Genomic DNA, 9,434 nt, shown 5'->3' with positions numbered 1-9,434 from the left:
TTCATTTAAGGATTCTTTTATCTCGTCGTTTCATGCTCGTTATTTATTGCCATTTATTTATATTTGCATTTGCACAGTTTGTTTATAGTTAACAGTTCCTGTTGTTTATAGTTACTGTTCTGTAGATTTGCCAAGTATGCCTTCAGAAAAAGAATCTCAGGGTTGTACGTGGTGACATGTATATACTCTGATAATAAATTTTACTTTGAACTTTGAACCCAGCTATTATCCACAATCCTTGTTCACTCATACAAACCAGCCAGCCTCAGCTAGTTTCTTCTAGCCTTTAATTACCTTGTTCCCTTGTCACGTTATCTATCTGTCCTCTGGTTTTGCGGCCTCTCGTGGTTTGTTCCTTTGCAGTTTATTATTAAAGTGATCACTCTCTGCTAAATCATCTCTGCTGTTCTGTGTTTGGGTCGAGCCTCCTCTACATTTCCTGACATGAACAGGAGAGCGGGCCATGGAACAAAGTGAAGGAGGTAGGGAACTAGAGGGGGGTGAGGGGCAGGTCATGAGGGTGGGGAGAAGAGATGGGGTGAGAGGGGCGGGAGGTGAGAATGGGGAAAAACAAAAAGGAGGAGACAGAAGCGAGCAGTGACTGGAAGTTATATTAGATTGGATAATTTGGGCTTCACTTACCACTTTTGAGATTCATTCCCTAGGATAATTTGCTCTATTCTGCAGTTTTGTTTCTGATTTAAAGGAGTACAGCTGCCAACATTTGAACTTTGAACTGGACGTGCTTGGAGTGAAGAGGCGAGGACATGCTGAGGAAGAAAAATTCTGACATTAAAATCTGTAACATCTTCCAGCGGTGGAAAAGAGTGTTGGCACCACTGTGAGGGTGAAAAGGGCACGAGGGAGCGAGAGAGAGAGAGAGCAAGAGAGACACACGCACTGATAGTTCTCATTTCACTTGTGTTGACAGAGTTCCAGAGCAGGTGACCCACCACACAAAACATTGTACTTCAACATCAAGCCAACAAATAAGATAATACGAATGATCACTTCCTACAGTGTCTCCACAGGTACACATGCGGGAGAATGAGCTGAATGTTTTCCCAACAGTGGAGCCCCTCATACAGCTGAGCAAGGTGAATGCAGACCGAAATTCTCCAACAGCTGAAGGTCATGTGCAGATCAACAGTGTACAAGTAATCTGACTGGTGTTCAAAAGTGAGGAAGATGCTAAGGTTTAATATTTCCAGCCTCTTGGGTTGTATCTTAAATCAGTGAGGATGACCTCACAAGATTTCCTGGGAGGTCCACCTAAATCCAATGCACAATTGATTCATACCACAGGGATAGAAGTGTCTGCAGCTGAAGATGTAATGGTTAGAAGTGATTTGCTTCCCCAAGTTCACCATACTGCATCTCTTACCTGAACAAATGATCAATACTGTAGCTCTCACATAAAGATCATTTAATTCATTGGAGAGCCCACAGCAGAAAGGGCTTATTGGAGAGGAGCTGACATCTCTGCCTATTTTATTGCCCTTGTGAAAAATCTCTCCATTGGAAGTGTAAGACATCAGGAGGGAAACATCTTGGCACAGGGGGTTCAGATGTAAGCACTGAAAAACCAGCATGCGACCGGTGAGAAAAGTATACAATCACTGTGAAAGGAGCAGCTGCCAGTCAGCCATTCCCAGCCGGTGGGAAGGCATCATTTCGATTGAATGAGGAATACCCTGGAGCCCCTGCCCATGGCACGTGTTCATGTAACAAACTGCCTGGATGAGGCACAGTATTCTGTGCAGATGCGCCAGCAGATGCCGCAAAATAAAACTAAAGCCAATTTTCATATGTGATTATTTAAATAGAAATTTATAACAAAACCCCATGAATTTAAACAAGCAAATTGTAGAAACCATGCATCTGTTCTTGATCTGCACTGTATTCTCTATTGCACATTTATTATGGTAAATAGTCATATGAGTGGGGTTGTGATAAAATTGAAGGGTTTAGTTACATATTTGTGCTTTGCTCTGGGCATTTTTACAGCTGGGGACCGCCGAATGTCATATCTCTTGCTGACCTCTTAATTACACTTGAAATTATTTAACCCTACTTAACTTTGCAAAGTACATTTAATATCGCCAGCTTTAGTTTCATATGTTTCATTCATTCAAGACTGTATGTTTTGCTAGTTGCTAGTAAAGGATTGAATACATTTCTTTGACTTTTTGAACATTATGATTGGATTGATCAGAGGGCACGTCGTACAGAATAACTCCCCGTGTTTGGTCTCGAGCAAAAGCATTGGGTTGTTCAAGTAGTCACCACACAAATACACAATCTGTCTTTATAAACATCCTCATGGCCATTACATTTTACAACCTTTACCTGGGTTGACATTCTCTAGCTTTGCGTTGTGTTGACCCCTGTGTGACTTCAGTCTACCTACTGGAAGGATGGTACCCATTTGTTGGAGTTTGATGGATTTGGAGACTAACGTAAAGTTCTAGCCCTTGAGGGGCTGGTTTCAAAGTGCAGCTTGCAGCCAATCAAACGAATGGTCTGGGGTGGCTGGCAGTCTGGGTGAATGTTTCCTACTGGAGGGGCAGCATGGCTGTGCTGAAACTGGACACCAGGCCATGTACCAGGGGCTTGGCCAGGCAGTGTTGCATTGACCAAATGGTAACTGTACAATGCCAGTATGGTGCCAACCTCCAGGGTTCTGGCTGAGCTATAGTCCAGACCCATGGGTCTCTGATCCCGGCTGCCTTTATCCTTCTTCTTGGAGACAGTTCTCTGAACAGTGAGAGCAAGGACACTGCTCCTGTGAAAGAGGGTGGGTGTTTCAGTTGTTCATCAGGGAAGATCTCATTGCAGACCATCTCTGTCTTCCTGGGGGAGAGCAGCCTTGGTTTGCCCATAAGCTGCTTCTGTCTGCCCAGTGACTTTTTCAGGACCAGCACCTCAATGATCTATGAGAACAGTGCAGTCTACCGATAGGAACTCTCTGCAGCACAACGACGTCGAGCTGATGGCAAGTTGCTGTTCTGTCAGAGCCGCAGGCTGCACCCAGGTGGCAGGGATCAGGGTCCCAGCTGGATCAGGGCAGGACCATCTGGGTGCTTTCAGAGTCCCTGCAGTTTCCACCTGGGCCTCTGCTGCAGTCGTCGCTCGCTCTGTTAGGTGCTGTGCGAGGGTGTCATTGTGGGCTTCTTGCACAGAGGTGTTCACGGCCTCTCCAGAGTCTCCACAACAGCTTTCGCGAGAATGAGGAGACAATTGCTCCATGCTCCTTGGCATCTACGTTTGGTTCAGCAGTGCTGACAATACAATTCAACACCTCCACACACATCGGCCTTGGAAAGGATGCATCTCATCCTGGATACCTGATCAGTCCAGGCAGTAAGAGATGCACAAACTCCATTGGAGCAGCTCTGTATCGGACTCCCCTGCCTCCTGTTAGCATACAGCCCCAATCGTATCTTTGAAACATGCCTCTACACCAACAGTGTGACCCCTCATGGTGCTGAGCTCTGAGCTGGTGTCTGGTATCAGGCCAAGTTTCATTATCTTCCTCTACTTCCACTCCAATTGCTCCTTTTCCATTCATTCTTCCTCTACCGAGGAGGGGGCACCTCAGATCTCTGCTTAGGTTCTGAAAAGCTAGAACTGTAAACGATAGAACTGTTATGATCCAGCATTCAGTACTTCATGCTGTTGGAGCACCAATGATCTCTGTGAAGTTGTATAGGGCTGAGGAACTCAGTAGGAATTTTGTCATCAGCATAATGCCTGCTTGCTCTCCCAGTTCTCTGCAGCTCTGTAGTTTCCATGCCAATCAGTCCTAATGAAATATCGACCAGTGTGTGCGTGATTGATAAAGGGAAAGATAAACTGTCAATATGATGACCTCAAAAAGTTCAAAGTAAATTTATCAAAGTACATACACGTCATCAAATACAACCCTGAGATTCATTTTCTTGCAGGCATACTCAATAAATCCAATAACCACAATAGAATCATTGGAAGACTGCACCCAACAGGCAGAGAACCAATGTGCAAAAGGCAAAAACCTGCAAGTACCAATAATAAAAAATAAATAAGCAATAGATATTGAGAACATAAGATGAAGAGTCCATGGGTTATGGGGACAGTTCAGTGATGGTGTGAGTGAAGTTGGGTGAAGTTTCACCCTCTGGTTCAAGAGCCTGATGGTTGAGAGGTTGTACCTGTTCCTGAACCTGGTGCTGTGAGTCCTGAGGCTCTTGTGTTTCTTCCTGAAGGCAGCAGTGAGAAGAGAGCATATCCTGGGTGGTAGGGTCCCTGATGATGGTAGCTGCTTTCCTGTGACAATGCTTCACATAGATGTGCTCAGTGGCGCGGAGGGCTTTACCTGTGACAGACTGGACCATATCCACGACTCTTTGTAGAATTTTCTGTCCAACGGCATTGATGTTTCCATACCAGGCTGTGATGCAGCCAGTCAATACATTCTCTACTAAACATCTATAGAGGTTTGTCAAAGTTTTAGATGTCATGCTGAATCTTTGCCACCTCCTAAGGAAGTAGAGGCAGTGCTGTGCTTTCTTCATAAATTATGTGCTGGGCGCGTATTCAGAAATAATAACACTTAGTAATTTGAAGTTGCTAACCCTCTCAAACTCTTATCCTCCAATGAGAACTGGCTCTTGGACCTCTGGTTTCCTTCTCCTGAAGTCTATAATCAGCTCCTTGGTTTTGCTGCATTGAGTAAGAGGTGGTCGTTGTGGCACCAACCAGCAAGGTTTTTAATCTCCCTCCTATATGCTGATTCGTCACCACCTTTGATTAGTCTCTGACAGCGTTGTTATCAGAAGCACCGTCATAGTGTAAAGCGAGTAGAGCAAAGGGCTAAGCACAGAGCCTTGTGGTGCACCCGCGCTGAAGGAGATTGTAGAGATGTTGCTAATCCGAACAGACTGGAACCTGCAAGTGAGGAAATAGAGGATCTAATTGCACAAGGAAGCATTGAGGCCAAGGTCTTGAAGCTTATTGGCTAGTTTTGAAGGGGTGATGGTATTGAATGCTGTGTTGTATCAATAAAGAGCAGCCTGATGTATACATCTTTGCTGTCCAGATGTTCCAGGATTGAGTGAAGGGCTAATGAGATGGCATCTGCTACGGACCTGTTGTGCTGGTAGGCAAATTGGAGCAGATCCAAGTTGCTTCCTGGGCAGGAGTTGATATGTTTTATCACCAACCTCTCAAAATATTTCCTCACTGTGGCTGGCTGTGCTACTGGATGATAGTGGACTCCCTTATATGGCTTTATCTCACATCATCTGTTCAAATCATGACAATGGCGCCATTACTGGACCACTGTTACACATGATGTCACTGACTACCTCCCGCATCTCCTAAGCATGACCATGCAGCCTCTCCTGGCCCCCTGTAGCGTAGGAATCCCCTTCTCAGAGACTGAATTAATGACCACTTGCAAGTCAAGCAGAATTTATTGAGAGGCTCTCCCTCTCCCTTTCCACCATTGCATGTGCAGCTGCTCTCTATGCATGCAGGGAAAGAGTGATCGTGTGATTGATCTATAATAAAGAGTGCGTCATTATGATTTTTTTGAAAAACACAGTGGTAGGTGGCTGGAACTTGCTCCAGTGCTAACAGATAAGACAGCAACAATCAAGTTCAAAACATTATCGAAGTATGTATAGATTATACAACCTTGAGATTAGTCTCCTAACAGGCAGACACAAAACAAAGAAACCCAAAAGAACCCATTAAAAAAAAGACCATCAAACACCAAATGTGCAAAGGAAAAAAAGGAATCATGCAATCAATAAATGCAAACAAATAATGTGCTGAACTGAAGCCCATAAAGAGAGACCTTAATTCAGCACAGAGCATAGCAGCAAGCTGAACCACCCTGACCCTTTCCATCTGGAGAACGGAGTCTAAATTACTGTCCACACATTAGGCTCAGTTGCTTTGATACACTCTGGGACAAGGAATGGAGGGATACAAACTATGGGATTAGTTTCGATGGACATTAGGATCGGTGCAGACATGGCAGGTTGAAGGGACTGTACTTGACTGCTCTGTACAATTCTGGGCTAAAAAGAAGCACTTGAGTTTTCTCAACCGCTTTTCAGAAAGTTCTGTCACCTTTACGAGAGAAAAACATACGGGCACTTCTACTGTAGAGCAACCGCATTTAACTCACCAAAAGTGGAAAAGGCCCAATTTTTAGGCACCAGTGCTCGTCAGTTACTTTAAAACTCACTAACACTCCCAGACCTGATCACACCAACCTCAAATAGCTAATAACCATCACTTAGCCAGAAATAAAATTTGCAAAGTAATACAAATAGTTGCCAACGAATGTTGCATTATGTTTGAATAATTTAGTTTTGTTGGTGGGAAACGAAGAGTTTCAGTTCCTTCTATTAGTGATGGAATTGACGCAATCAGTAGTATAATTTATTCAGAATCAGTTACATGCGGTGGGAAGGTTTGTCTCATAGGGGGCACCTGGTGAATCTTGAGCCAGTTGGTTATATTGTCAACAACAGAAACTCAACATTCTTTTAAGATTGCTGCCACTGAAACTGAACTACAGCTAATCTTATTAATTTGTAGAAGTTTGCTTACAAACACCATCCTTTAACCAATAGAATTTCACTCTTTAGGGATGGGCAATAATGCTGCTAATCCAAGTGTTACCCCAATCCTGAAAGAACGTAGTCTCAATCAATTGGCTGTCCTTGCTGATTAGTGACCCATTGATGCAGTCAGAGATAAAAATAGAAAGATTTCATGACATATGCCGGTGATATTAAACCGGATTCTGATTATGAAGCAAAAACAACATGGTAGATCAGGTTGTATCTGTGGAGAGAGAAATGTTTCAGGTCGAGATCTGGTTCTGATAACGGTCTACCACTTGAAACCTTACCCCTGTTTCTCTGATCTGCTGAGTGTTTCCAGTAATTTCTGTTTGTTTCACCTTTCCAGCATCTGCAGTTTAATGACAATCAGTTGCTTTTTTTTAAAAAAAACAGGCTTCAAAATGTTGGTTTCTTCATGGTGATTGGAGTGAACTTTACTTTCTAAAAAGGGAAAATATGGTCAGTGATCATCTATAGAATTGAAAACATTGTTGTTACCTTGATTAGATTAACATTGTGGTGAACTAAACAACGGAATGACACTCATGCAAACAATAAAAGAGAATAGAATATAGAAGTGAAATAAAATGATTAACTCAATGAAAGACCCAACAACAAAGAGGGGTTTGCATTTATAAACTGAATGATGTAGGAAAATTCTCAAAGGTACTCTCCAGAATGCAAAGAAAATAATGGGTATCAAAGCCAAAAGGTCAAAAACAAAAGATAATAGAAAATTTGGCCATCACGTTGGGCAAATAGATGAGTTTTAAGGAAGGCCTTAAGAGAGAGACAGATGGAAGGATTTAAAGAGGAGTTATAGAACATGGAGATGGTGGGTAAAGACATAGATATCATGGTCAGTATTGTGAAGAATGGCCCCTCAGAAAGACAGCCATGTCAAAGTGGTAAGACGAGCAGGGAATTCCTGCACTTGGCTCCCACTGCTTTGATTCATTAGGGATCCATTGGTTCAGAGGGAGTAATTTCAGAGATCTCTGTAGGGCACCTATCAGACCAAACACAACAGAAATGGAGGAAATAGGCGAATGGAAGGGAGTCCTTTCATGGCACAGTAGAGGAGCAAGGAAAGTCAAGAGAGTTGCGGCAGTCTGTTGGCTTATAATGGATTTTGTGGTTAGCCTATCCCCTGAAACGAGTTCCGGAGAAGGAAGGGAAGGTACTGGACCATGGGAGAGCTCATGAAGTTGGGTCATTACAAGGTTGGGAGTTGTGGAAGGAAAATACGTGAGGAAATGAGGTCTGTGACTTTGTGGGACGCTACTGTCTAGTGTTCAATGGTGAGGTCATAGTCCAACAGGAGGAAGTGCCTGAAAATTGACATTTGCCTTTGCAACACACAGCTCAGTTCTCTGGAGCATGACAGCACCATCCTTTTCACTTGATAGAATGATGATATTAGGATTGGCTCTGATATGATAATATTAGGATTGGCTCTGAGCAACAAGTCCAGAACGAGGTAGATCAGTGAAAGTGAGGAAAACCAAAGCAGTCAATGTCCCATTGGCAGTTAGCAATGAGTTAATCTAGAAAAGCTAAGAGCTAGGATTTCAGATGAATTGTGGATTCTGGAGACCAGCATTCAGAGATGAAGACCGCTGGCCAAGAAATAGTAATGAAGGATGGAGGCGGCAGAATACTTCATCTTCATCTTGGGCTGTGGGGGGGGGGGGTCAAAGGTTCAAGATCAAAGTTCAAAGTATACGTACACTATGTCACCATATACAAACCTGAGATTAGTTTTCTTGTGGGCATCCTCAGAAAATCCAAGATATAGAATCAATGAAATACTGCACCCAACAGGACAAACAACCAATGTGAAAAAGATGACAAACTGTGCACATAATAAAAAATATTAATAATAAATAAGTAAGCAATAAATATCTAGAACATGAGATGAAGAGTCCTTGAAAGTGTGTCCACAATTTGCAGGAATAGTTCAGTGATGGAACAAATTAAGTTATTACAACTGGTTCAAGAGCCTGATGGTTGAGGGGTAATGACTGTTCCTAAACTTGGTGGTGTAGCTCCTATTGCTTCCTCCTGATGTCAACAGTGAGAAGAGACCATGGCTAGGGTGGTGGGGGAACTTAATGATGGATGCTGCTTTCCTGCAACAGCACTTTGAGTAGATGTGGCATTGGTGGGGAGGGATTTATAAACTGAGATCTGCTTTCCTCCTGAAGTCAATAATCAGCTTCTTGATCTTGCTGATATTGAGAGGTTGTTGTTGTGGCACCATTCACCCAGATTTTCAATCTCCCTCCTATATGCTGAATTGTCACCACCTTTGATTTGGCCAATGTCAGTTGTGTCATCAATCAATTTAGATATGGCATTGGAGCTGAGCTTAGCCGCACAGTCATGGGTACAAAGTGAGCAGAGCAGGAGGCCAAGTGCACAGCCTTGTGGTCCACCCGTGCTGGTGGAGATTGTGGAGATACTGTTGCTGATATGAATTGACTGGGGTCAGCAAGCCAGGAGATCAAGGATCCAATTGCAGAGGGAGGTATTGAAGCCAAGATCTTGAGGCTTTTTGATTAGTTTTGAGGGGATGATAGTATTGAATGTCAAGCTGTAGTCAAAGAACATCCTGACGTAAGCATCGTTGCTGTCCAGGTGTTCCAGGTTTGAGTGAAGAGCCAATGAAATGTCATCTGCTGTTGATCTGTTGCGGCAGTAGGCAAATTGGAGAAGATCCAAATCGCTTCTCAGGCAGGAGTTGATATGTTTCATCACCAACCACTCAAAACACTTCATCACTGTGGATGTAAAACAGACGTTCCTAAGTGG

The 9,434-nt window shown here is 43.4% G+C and overlaps 1 long non-coding RNA gene across 1 annotated transcript; it reads right to left on the bottom strand.

Moving 5' to 3' along the window:
* Nucleotides 1-610: 610 nt before the first annotated feature.
* Nucleotides 611-8,730, bottom strand: LOC134337026 (uncharacterized). Its single transcript, XR_010015915.1, has 3 exons — nucleotides 8,372-8,730; nucleotides 6,908-7,061; nucleotides 611-770 (listed from the first exon to the last, which is right to left on the bottom strand). It is a non-coding gene; the product is annotated as an uncharacterized LOC134337026 (long non-coding RNA).
* Between the last annotated feature and the right edge of the window lie 704 nt (nucleotides 8,731-9,434).

This window comes from Mobula hypostoma, chromosome 23, assembly GCF_963921235.1.
Source record: "Mobula hypostoma chromosome 23, sMobHyp1.1, whole genome shotgun sequence".
Lineage (NCBI taxonomy): Eukaryota > Metazoa > Chordata > Chondrichthyes > Myliobatiformes > Myliobatidae > Mobula > Mobula hypostoma.
The sequence above is the reverse complement of the archived record's forward strand: the minus strand, read 5'-3'. Positions and strand labels throughout refer to the sequence as shown.